Genomic DNA, 13725 nt, shown 5'->3' with positions numbered 1-13725 from the left:
TTAAATAGGTTTTTTCTTAAGTCTTGTCTTATTAATTCATTTATTGCTTAGATTAGATAAATTTTAATTTATAAAATTTAATATAATTCTTGTCTTCTCGTTTTATAAAAATATAAACCAATATCAATGGTTCTGGTGTTTAAATTATTAATAATGTTAATAAGTATTCGGAGTTCTCGTTCGTAGAAATACATTTCAACAGTTTGATTATACACTATGTTGGCAAACCATTCGTGCACGAAGATCCTAGTGCTTTAGTGACTTCACTATCCTTTAATGATGATGGTGTTTAAGAGTTTTGTTTGTCAGCAGCTATGTTGTAGAATTTTTAGATGCCTTATTACTACTGTAAATTTAGGCTTTTATGAAACACTTCTATGGTTAATATTAGCATTCTTAAGCCTCTAATGTAAACGATATCTTTCGATTTAGAATGGAATTGGTTCCTGTTCTGTATCGTGACGTTCTATATAATTGACACATATTTTTTCAAATCTTCTAATGTATAGTAATTGCTACGGAAAACGTATAATTATTAAATGTCACATTTAATACGAAATAATTTACCATATTTGTCAGATTTGTGTAAAACATTTAAATTTAGTTACTAATAAGTTATTAGTTAATAATATATACTTATATATACAAGGTGTATCACGAAGTTCTGACATATGGTCCATATGCATGGTCCTATGATACGCCCTGTATGTATAGAAATGTAGTTATACCTACACGTTTATTACGATTAGTCTCCTGTAAACCAAATTATTTATTTACATCTTCATATTTAAAATATGTGATGAAATCAGATTCAATAGCCAATGATTTGAGCCTATCATCCAAGTACAATTTTGTTCTCTTTGGTGTACTAAAGGATTGTTCTGCAGAGCAATTTGACACTGTACAACATAAAAACATACGTAATCCTAACTCAATAAACGGATACAAGCTAAAGATATCGGTAATCGGAAAAAAAATCCCCAAAGCTATATTCCTAACTGTTGTATACATCTGTCTAAAATAATAATTAAGAATACTAAAAAAATTTAAAATTTGAATGATGTTACTATTACAATATTATCTTGATCACACAGTTAGATTACGCAAAAAATAAAAATAATTATGATAATAATGAACAATATTACAAATATAAAATATCATATTGCGCATAAAATAGCTGGACACTTAAACGAACTATATTTTAAACAACTCCATCTAATAAAAAATTTACAATCTTGTTGACGTACGTAAGTAAAATCTTTAAAACAAACTTTGTCATTTCCTTGAGTGAATTTAATTATTTCCATAATTAAACAGTCACAGAAATATAAAATTACTTAGAGATAAGGTAGGTAGGTACTCTATACTGCACTATATAATACAGGAACTTGAGAAGTATACTAACCGTCTAAGGTTTATCCGTAATAATTTATCGTTATCAATATAGGTGGCTCGAGGAAGGGTAATATAAATAGACCACCAATAACATTTTTCTAGGCTTAAGAAATTTCGTTCCGATCATTTATCATTTTATTATTTGTCAATCGTATTATTTTATTTATTTCGATACGTGGATAACGTCTTTATCTGTCGATAATGCGATTAGCAGCTATTATAAAGGTTCAGGACTCAAACTAATTGGTCAATCGGCATTACATCGAAATTGCGTTTATTGAGAGGACGTTACACCGATATTTTCTGTCTCCGTTTAAGATGTAAAATAGTAAATTTATATATAAGTCAAATTTTCAAACTCTACAAAGCAAACTTTGGGGATTTTTTTCCGATGGTTTTTTTTCCGGAGATTTTTAAATATTTTATTTAAATCTAAAACAATTATCGGCAAATTATTCTCTTGTAACTTAGATAAATGACCACGAAATTGTATATAATCATTAGAGATATATTTGAATATTTCATTAGAGTGATTATATAACATAGATATATTTAATCACTTTGCTATGATATTATAGACCCATAAAGGCATAGACATATAAAATATAATTTTATTATTTATACGTCTTTATATTAACCACGATGTAGATATGTCATAGTGACCATGATTGTTATTAAGCTATATTAATACTTATCAGCTATTACTATTATTACTAATATAATTTCTCAATAAATCCAATAAAATAAAAATAATTATTTTATTTTATGATAACTTCACTTTGAAGACAATTTAATCTTGACGGCGCCACTTTAAGGGACTCAGAATTTGGCGTAATTTCCCCCTGTCACTCCTCCCCTAAATACGTCACTGTCTGAGGTATTATTAAGTGCAGTTGTTCGTGGTTATATTACTATTTATGATGTGCAAATATATTATATTAATATGATTTCTTACCTGTTTAGCGTTGGTTTGTTTTCTCGTATAAGACACGCCATTATGTAGGTCAGGTGGTGTCAAACCTTTTTTGGATCTAGTGTCAAATTTTTGCAATAAAGGTTTAACAATTTTTCACGTGCCCAAAGTTTGTAAATAATAAATAGAACATAATGAAATATTTATAATAATATAATATAGTAACATAATCAATTTGTTTTTTAAAAAAATGTTTATATTTTAATTTTTTACCAGCATAATTTTAAGAATAGTATAATTATTTGTCTCAATTTTATTTTTTCGCGTGTCGTTGAAATTTTACAAACGCGCCAATTTTGGCAAACGTGCCGTGGGTTCGCCACCCCTGATGTAGGGTCACTACAACCTTTTTTTAAACAATATATATATATAACTAATAATGTATACATATAAACTGAAACTTCAAATATAAAATAGACAAAATAAATTAATAGATAAATAATTTAAAGTCAGTAGTGATACCTAACTGATTGTCGTTTCTTTGACTTTTATGGTTTCAGCCCAAAAGTCTAACTACGTTTTTGGCGTTGTCATTTGCATTTATAATAACATCCTGTGTGCAGAAATAAGGACAAACTGGGCATTGCGTAACTTGTTTCATTGCACCTATAGAAGTTGTAGATGTTTCTTCAAGTAGTTCCCATTTCTTCATCTTATCCTTAATGCATGCATAGAACTCCTGTTCTCGTTCGAAGTATTGTTCTCCAAATTGGCTATTCTAATTGATTACCTGATGATAACGCTTCGACGAAAACCCATTTTTTATCTCTAATTTGGATTGTCTATTACATAACTCTTTCCTAGTTAGATAAATTACATACATTTTTTGTCAAGAGATTCTTTAGAAAGAAAGAACTATCAATTTTTTGTAAAAAATTTTTAATACTTGTAAAATTTAGTTGAAAATTATTGTTTTTGTAATTATTAAACTTAATTGAAAATGTTTTAAGATAACTATCTTTGTTTTGCGAATTAATTTAATTGAAATGTCTAATGCCTTAGATATTGAAGATAATTAAGATAGTATAGAGAATCAATTATTTTAAATACATATTTTTTCGTGATTTAAATTATCAGAATTACATTAAAGTCGAAATTAGTGATTTATTCTTATATTATTTGTTACTGAAATTGTTTAAAATCGTAATTATTTTAATACCCATAAACGTAATTATGATACCTGTTGGGCGCCTTTCGTAGATGAATAAAAATACGAAAAAGTAATAAAATAAAGTATATGAATTAAGAGTGAAAACATTAAGTGAATGAGTACAGGTTAGAATATTTTTTAGTGAATATAGAGAAGAAATACATAAGATTCGCTGCGTACAAGAGGTTGATGTCGTTGATGACTCATTCGAATACAGTTATAGTTAAGAACTGGAATTGAGCTCTTCCTTTGGAGAAGATAGACCCTGTAACGACTGTAACGACCCCTGCTACTAGACCGTATAGGTTGGTGAATTTATGACGTGTTTACATTGTATATATCACGAGGGACTATGTATTAATGTTTACGTGTTCTGATGTTATTTAAGGTTGATTAGTGATGTAATTTCATTAGCTGGAAGGGATAATTTAATATGTATAATTATTCTACAAAAGTACAAAACTTATTAGTACCTATTTGTATGATTGTATGTACCATGTACCTAGTGTGTATGTATATTGTACATAGGGGTACATGTTTATCATCTAACATCATGTATGGTTCGCATTAATTAATTATCTTGTTATTTTCTTGAAAATATTTTATAGTTAAAAATAATTTTATAAAATAATTTTATGCCTTGTTCGTTTTGTTCATTATATTAATTATAACTTTATAAGAGCCTCCAGAAACATTTACTAGTAAAATATTCCATTATTTTTATCTTGTGAAGATCTCGTGAACTTTTACACCATAATTGTATTATTTTCAATGTTTTTAATTAATTAAAATAATGACTCAATTACTATACGTGCATTGTAAAAAGCTTCACTTTCCTATATAGCATTTATAAATTTGAAAGCCTAAAAACATGTCAGAACTCGAAGAAATTAAAAACAATCAGTGGGTTGACCAGGTACTATAACATTTATATAATATTTTAAATTTGTTTGATTTTTATAAATGCGCTTTGTGTACTAGAAATTGAATTTTTCAAAGTATTAAGATAGATATTCCACCATTTTCGCATGAACTTATTGTATTATATTTGTAATCTGACTACTGGATTAGTCTTAAATGTTTGTACATGAATATTTTAAGAAAATTTCTTCTTTGGAAAGAATATTACCATTGAAAATAAACCAAATGTTTTAGATTCTGAATGGAACGATGAATGTATAGATTTTACCATGATGTGTGTTTTAATTTTTTATGTTTTGGGGCAGTAAAAGTGCTTCGATTTTTGACCTCGTTCAATCAGAAAGTGAATCTAGTAGGTACTTTGGGGCGTCAAAAGTAAAAAATTCTTAATATTTTTCTAAATAATCGGGATAAACAAACTAAAAATTAAGGGAAAAACGGGAAATTTTACGCACAATCAGTTTTCGACAAAATCGATTTTGGTTTTTGATGTAACTGTAAAAAAAATGACCATAAATACATGAAATTTTCAATCATTATTAGTTTTTTTAAATTTATATCGATAACAATTTATTTATTGAGTAGAAAAGCTTGAAAATTTAATACAATAAGGCTTCTAACACATTGTAACAATAGCAGTTGAAAAATATTTAAAGATGCATTGGCACGATGTGTGAGTACAGTGCCAGTTATTTCCGTCAATGCTTAAGCCATAAGCCCATAAATAAAATATATTAATATATTATATAATATACCTAGACAATAGACATACATTATACTTTATTTATATAGACGATCTCGCACACTTTTTTGATAACAATTTGAAAACACTGACTTTTTAAATACCTCGAGTGATGTTCAGATTATTCGTTTATTTTATCGCTTAAATTAGGTAATAGGTATATTAATATTTAGAAATTCTCATATAAATTACTTTCAAAAATTAATAATATATATCATATATGCAGGAAAATATTATAACATATAATCATATGTTTTATTTTATTTAAAAAAATAATAATATAAACCAAATTTAATGCCTTTGGTATTCAAATTATTAATGATATTGATAAATACTCGGGTTTCACATATGTTTAACTATGTTGACGAACCTCAAAGTTTCAAGTATTTTAATGAATTTAGGTAATGATTAGTCTATTTTTTATGAGTGTCTGTTTCCAAGGACTGTAGCAAAATATCAATTAAGTGTGTATGGTTAAATGGTATCAATCACAAAAGTGTATACTACACTCCTCTACATCACTATCCTAGCAATTGCCTCTGTTGTAAAAATAGTGTACTTATTAGTTATTTAGAAGTTAGTTAGTTCGTTTATGCATCGTTGGGTAATATATACATATATTATTATTATTTTTTTTTTATTAGAATAAGCCTCGGCAGCGAAGGCCACTGGCTGACGTTTGACAATTAACAATGACATAAGATTAGTTATTACAATGATTTTGTTTGTACATTACATATTATGATTAATTTTTTACAATAAATTTTCGATTTGTATATCTTTGATGAAGCTTAGAGTATTTGTGATGGTTTTTATGTTCGGGCCTAGTGATTCGTATAGATGTTGTGTATATAAATAATATGATAAATACAATTTAATTAAACAGTTTAAAATGTCGTTGAAGTAAATTTGAGTTCCTTAAAACTTTATGAAAAATCTCTATTGAAATATAATAACATTTTAAGGAATGGATTTAGTTGATTTTCTCTGGTATGGTCGTATGGATATAGACGGTGCCGCCTGGCCGGACAATATTTATAAACACAAGAGCCTATTCCCAACAACAGATGGAAGCACCTGTTTAGCGTTTTAAAATTGTGCATTAATTAGTGTTTATATCTAATTTTATTATTCATTACTATAATTAATATTGCAATTACTCAGAACAACCTTTAGAAATCTCCGATTAGTATCGGCTACACGGACGTCACTCGTCTCATCGATGATTGTGGTCATTTTTGCAGATAATCGAAAATAAATCAGATCAGATCCCACTTCTCGTGTAAAATAAATACATTATCTGAATTGATATTTATTATTTTCAGTGGCGTCGAACCCTATATTAAAGTCGGTCCACGGTCGGACATATTTTGAAAATTTAGGATAGGGCCGCTTTATATTGATTATTTTCCTCTTCACGGTATGCCATTTTTGCCGATATTAAGATGTTGGGCGTTGGGCCTCTTGAAATATTTTTCGCCCTACTAGATTTGTAGGACTTCAGCGCCACTGATTTTCATATACCTATAATATTCCGGGTTGCATGAATAATGATTACTAAAAATTTTACGAATTAATAGTGAACTAATCGTCTTTTTATACATGATTTAATGGCCTATGGTCGGTCCATCAATTTTTATTTAACCATGAAATTAATCAATTTTTAAACTCAACCTGGATCTTGTGTCTATTATATTACATAGACGTTTACACGAGTACCCGGAATACGGGCATACCATCGTCGTCGTCCATATCAACATAATCCGTTACGACGCGAACGGACGGCATAAGTGTAGGCTGTAGAGAGTAAAAATGAGATTGTTCTAAAAATAAACATCCTGTTGACCTTGCGCCGCTAACCATCGTGAGAAAACAGTAAACAACATTACTCACCGTCCCGTAAACCATAATATCATTATTATTATTATTATACGCCGTGGCCCGTGGCTTTTCAGACGTCTCGCGCGGTGACCCCCGTCGTGGTGCATCCCCCTACCGTTCCCCCAAACCACCCCGCCGACCGCGGACAACTTCGTGTCACTGTCATCGTCGCTATCCTATGACCAGCGACCGCTTCGTCATTCTCGGTTCTCACTCTCGCACTTCATCGTTTGTCGCTAGGCAAACGAGCAATGTGTACGTCATGTTTTTTATGCTGTAGAAATGCGTTTAATAATAACGTAATAATATTATACTATACGGACTGTGCAGTGGTAATAGTGTAGACATATACGTACCGAGTACGTTTCGCGCGCGATCTATATATAATATATACCTGCACGTCCGCTACGCCAAGTTTAGATCGCGTGTACAATATAATACGTTCCGGGACTAGTTCAACAGGCACTCGCTTTTCCTTCCTGTTATCTGCCGCTGCTGTTTCCGTCTGATTTCCGACAATACCGACACACTGTTCAGCGTGCATAATATACCTATAATAATAATATAAGTATAATTACTATAGAACGCAGTCGGACAATAGCTAATGTGTAAAGGTTTGGTATAGTAGACGGTGGTGTTATAAGTTTTTGACAGAAGTATAACAATACCAGCTAGCCTGCAGTGGGCACCGAAGTAGATAAATGTTTAGTTCGTAATATACCATGTACACTCTGAACAGCTTGGGAGTGCCATCTATATTAATGTTAACAAATCGACGTCGGCGACGTCCTATGAATACTGGAAAGCTCCCGATGGCTTATGAATTTCGTCTGAAGATAAATGCGATTAGGCATTGAGAAATGATAATATTGACGTACAACGACTATATACTGCAGTGTTAAGCAGCCAATGATCGCAGATGAAATCTCAAAAAAATAAACTGTACTTACTGCATATAGTCTGTTCACTGTTGGTACAACAAGTACAACCCCTCGAGTAGATGCGTATGCTTTTTATTATATTCTAAACGGACTAATAAAATTATTGTATTATTGTTAATCTAAATAAATATGGATCATAATGGATCTTCTCGAAGCAATATATTAGCAGTCCGACAGTCACGACTGAAAAATAGTGCCATATAGGTACTTAAATGTAGAAGTGCAAGAAATAAAAGTTATTCTAAATCTAAAACGTTAGATCCACAAGGTGGATGATGTTTTCGATATCAAAAGCAGCGGTAAACCTATACGATTAAAATATATTTAAAATGTAAATAAATCATATCATGAAACGTTTAAGATTAATTTTTTTTCAATGATTCATATAGTATATAATATTATAATATTATTCCAATATCATTTTTTTCATAATAAATCAAATTTAATGCATATTTTTGTTTTCATGATTAAATCGTGAATTTAAAAACCCAGCTTTCACATTTTTCTTTTTTTCCTTTTTAATGTGACCCTATTATAGCATAACATTAACCAATATTAGAACCTAGAATCCAATTAATAAATAAAAATAAATATACTTGATTATTTAAATTAGAAATCCAGCTTTTGTTGATAAAATATATGAGTATATGAGATTGCGTGGGGAACAAAAATGTAGAGCAAAGTCTCCTTTTCTTGGACTTTGGATTGAGAGAGGGAAGTTAAAATGGATATACAATTTACAAGATGGAGCTTTATCAAGATGAAGTATGAAAAGAGGAGCGATTTAAGGGAAAGTACGTAGGAAAGTAAGAGATATGCCTTATGTTGGGGAGAGGGAATGCATGCGGACGTGCCCCCTTGAAAGATTATGTAAATTACATATATACAGACACTCAATTATTTAAATTATGGATTTAGAATCTATGGTAAAAATAAAATATTTTCGTGAAATACGGGTGGCCTTGGGAGGGCCGAGACTAGACGTAAACATGAAAATCCAACCACCTATATAATATTATTAAGTGTATGAATGGGAGCCGGAAGGGGTTTGTAGTAAACACTAATGGTTGTGTAATGGTAGGTGACTGGGAGCCATATTATGTTAAGTGCGTATACTTTCCCATTTCTTTTCCCAATAATAGGTTATAAACTTATAACAGTTATTTAAATAGGAACTTCGGGTTCAAAATAAAAATTAATTTAATATGTATTTTTTTTTATTATAAACTTTTAAATAATAGTTTGTATCATAATCTAAAGAGACATGATAATAAATTATTTTTAATATCTATTATGTATGTGTGTGTGTGTAGTATGTTTAGAAATCATAAATTATACAAATATTTTATATTATGTACCTTTCTATATTTATATATTCTACCATACAGTATATATTCTATAAAAATGTTATTCTTTAAATTTCATACATGATTAGAATCCCAAGATTAAATAAAGGCTTGAAAAGAATGAAAAGTATTACTTAGCTTCCTCACTAATTTCTAAAAAAACAGTATGAAAAATGTACTTTAAATATTAAATATTAATTTATAACACTCGAAAGCATATAGTGTCACTAAATTAAATAATATAGGTTAATATAATATAGAAAATAAGGAAAAGTTAAAAAAAAATTAAAACAAAAAATTTTTTTCAAATACTCAATAAGATATTTTGTAACATAGCTCGTAGTAGTCCAGTAAATCAAATTAAATGACTAAAAATGTAATAATGTTAGTTCAAAATTTAAATAATATGTAAAATACATAGATATTATCATATCACTTCGGATATGAATTATTAAATTACATCTGCATTTAATATACAACGTGAATATTTTTCTACTCACAATTTTAAGTAGAGCAATTTATTTTACTAATTTACAATAATTGACTTTAATACCTATTGGTTACTTATTAGTTAGGTAATGATAAATTTTCTCTCTACTATAACCTTCTATAAGTACCAAAGTACCTATAATAAGTAAATAAAATGAAGTCTGCGTATTCAATGAATGTATACAAAATAATATAAACGATAATTTTATAGATTTTTGTAGTACTAGAGATTCAATGCAGCACAACATCAATATAACAGTGAGTCGAAATATTTTAAAAGTAGTGACGTCTGAACTCTGTATGCCTAGTTTTAAATCCGTAGGTAGGTTGTAAGTATTACTGCGTAGTCACTAGTCACGCTTTTACTCTGCTGTTTCTTTAATAGGTATTTACCAAACATGTAACGGAGTTTTAAACTGCGTCTTATTTTAAAACGAATTCAAATTTATTAGGCTCAACAAAATATTATTTTTATGTATGTTACATTATAATTATAGTTATTATGATCTATTTTCGGAAATATTATTTTTAAATTTAGAAAACAAAAGCTTAAAATTTAAATTGTGAGTAATAGTAATTTACACATATTAACAAAATAATTGTTACTTACCTGTAGGCTGTAATGCGTGGTTTTATATCAGAAATAATTACTTACACAGTATTGAAGTACCTAGGTAATACTATTATTAGATACATTTATTTTGTCACATATTAACCAGACGGATTTCAATAATTATTAATTATTATACCTATTAGCCTAAATTATAAAAAAATGTATATTGAAGTACATAGTTGCTTAAGTATATAATACATAAATAGTTATGTATATTTATTATTCTATGAACAATATTTATTCTGTATGTGTTTAAATTAATTTATGATATTCATATTATATTAGTATTAAACCGGATGGATAAAGGGATAAAAGGATAAGGAGGACCGGGTATTCTCGCTTTGCTTATCTCCGAGTTGCAAAATCACTGAATGTTATCAATTTGAATGGATTGAATACACTAAAATCTTACAATATGCCTTATGGACTCTATGGTTATTCAAGCTAAAAGTTTTATAATATCATATTGTAATCAGGTAATCTTAAAAGTAACATATTTAAAAATTAAAAACTTCGTATTGTTCAAACTCCAAAACTCAAATCTCAACGACCAACGGGTTGCCATATTGCCCATATACAACCTTATTCTATTTCATTTTGCAGTTTCTCTTAACAAAAGAAACTTTTTGACCAGTTTTATTATGGCATTCATTAATAAAATGGAATAGAAATCTTGAACGAGGAAAAAAATACTCAGCATACTATACCATACTATTTACTGAAAATTATTATTTTTTTAAATATTATATCCTAAGTATATATTATATGTTATAATGTAAATAAAACCCATTCAATATTAGTAAAGCTAATATTCAACAATCTACAACTTATTGTTATATCTATGCGTGAATGCATGACCAAACATTTATAAGAAGTAGTGCAAGTACAACATTTATGTATCCATTCCGTAAATTGTTCTCCCAAAACTTTTATTGCCTACAAAATACATCATACAACAAACATCTTTATTTTATTTTTGTTTGAAATGTAATAGTTTTTAGTATACAATTTAATATATTTTTTTTTTATTTTATTGACGAAATCTACAATCTATACATATTCTTTGTACAGTGAGTAGGTTCGATAAGAGACAGAAAAAAAAGTTAAATAACATGAATCAAATGATTACGGAGGATACCCATGTGGTAACACCCTATAATGACAGAAAGTAACATGGATAAATTAAATACAATTTAATATATAGTATTAAATAAATATCTCGATAATCATTTAATATATAATCAAAATAAATCTACTTTAAAATGTAATTTATAAACCTCTTAGGTTTTTATTTTTCTCGTAGTTTTATTTTTGGTTTTAATATATTAACTCCTCGTTGACATAATGATCATTATAATAGATTCAAATTGAAAAATTTTACTCCGAAAAAATCATAAGTGTATACAATTCAGTACTTCTTATTTCATACTGCTTAATATTCTTAGTTTTGTTATTTTAAAAGTTCATTTTTTGAAAAATTAGCATTCATAGTAACGGACCTACAGGAACCTTTAAAACCACAGTAGCTACAAAACTGGAGAGCTTTGAATAGTAAATATAAAAACTGCAACTGCTAGATAATTTTTTTAAACCAAATATGAATTATTTGATATTTGTTCCTTTACAAAATTAAAAAAGTCCAGAGGCCAAGACTTTTATCAGATAATCCGATAATCGTGAATATTCATATTTTATTTAGTTCATATATTTAGGTCGAATTCTTTAGATTAAATATCAAAGCCTGGTGTTACTCTTGCTTATAGTTTAAATCATATATATCCAACCTAGCCAATATATCATGAAAATTTTTAGATCGTTAAAAAATGTAGACACTTAGATACATATTAATTGCTTTTTTAGTGCTGATATCTTTAAATTGTCAACTTTACAAGATAATTTCATCTATATCAGCTTATAACTTATAAGTAATTATTAAGTTTATATAGTCTATATAGGTTATAGGTTTATCCGGGCCTGTATATAGATATAATTATATTTACCAGGGGTGGCCAATTTATGGCTTGCATCTTATTCAAAAAACCCATAATCTTAATTTTTTTCGTATACATTTATAAAAGAAACATTTATTTTTTTTACTATATAGATATAACTACGCTATAGAATACAGATTAATAAACAAAAAAATGTATAAAAGTATAGATTAGATTAAATTATATAAAATTATAAAATGTGTTTACAAATATTTTGGCTCTTGAACATATTCATATTAGCCACTCCTAATATTTACCATATTACCATATTATAGGCAATAGGCGATATGCCGATATGTTTGATTAATGTATGAATAATGACGTAATAAAAACGTGATACTAATAAATTTATCGATTCTTACATTTAAAATATATAATACATTTAAATATTTAAGGCAGATATATCGACAATAAAATCTTTCAAACCAATCAAACACTGTAAAAATATACGAATATGTTTTTAAATTTTACCAATTTAATCACAATAATATGTTATTTCATATTACCAATGATGACAATTGCCATTTTTATTTATATTTTGTATTAACAAGTTTTATATATTATCGAGCACCAGGTCATAATTAAAAAATATTCATTTTTATATTATATTGGATTAAAATTTCAAACTTAATTATAATTCATATTTAGAGGAGATAAATTTAACTAAATGAAATTACCACATTTCCACGTATTAAGTCAAACATGTTTAGCATTGTTATCTGACATAAAATTATGTATTTGCAGGAAAATGCGGAATTTATGTTCATATGAGACATTTCTTACAATAAATTTAGTGCGTTTTTATTATTGCGAGGTCGGTAAACAAATATATTCTACTTTCATTGACTTACTTATGACCCTAAAATGAATGACCAAAATATATACATATTTAAACACACACATAGCCATCGAATTTATAGTCTGATGTACCACTTGCACAATTTAACATTACCTTAAAAGAATTATATCAAACTTAAATATTTTACCAATACCTTTTTAGAAACACTGACAAATAGCATTTAAAAATATATGCTATGTAATGAGTGTAATGTGAAAATTTTATCGTAAAAAAACAGAATTTTATTTATTCTTGTGGTCTGTTTTATCGTTTCGGATAATTTATTAGGTACGTTAAAGATTTTAGTTTAAAGCATGATTAAGATGATTAATACTTGATAAAATATTTTGAAAAACGTACCTAGGAATTTATTTATCTTAAATATTTAAAAACGCCAATCCATAAAAAGTTTAGTTGAAATTACGGTCAAAAGTTAACCTATTAC

This window comes from Diuraphis noxia, unplaced genomic scaffold (assembly GCF_037042655.1).
Source record: "Diuraphis noxia isolate RWA-SAM2 unplaced genomic scaffold, SU_Dnox_SAM2 contig0004, whole genome shotgun sequence".
Taxonomy (NCBI): Eukaryota; Metazoa; Arthropoda; class Insecta; order Hemiptera; family Aphididae; genus Diuraphis; species Diuraphis noxia.
This window is presented reverse-complemented; position numbering follows the sequence as displayed.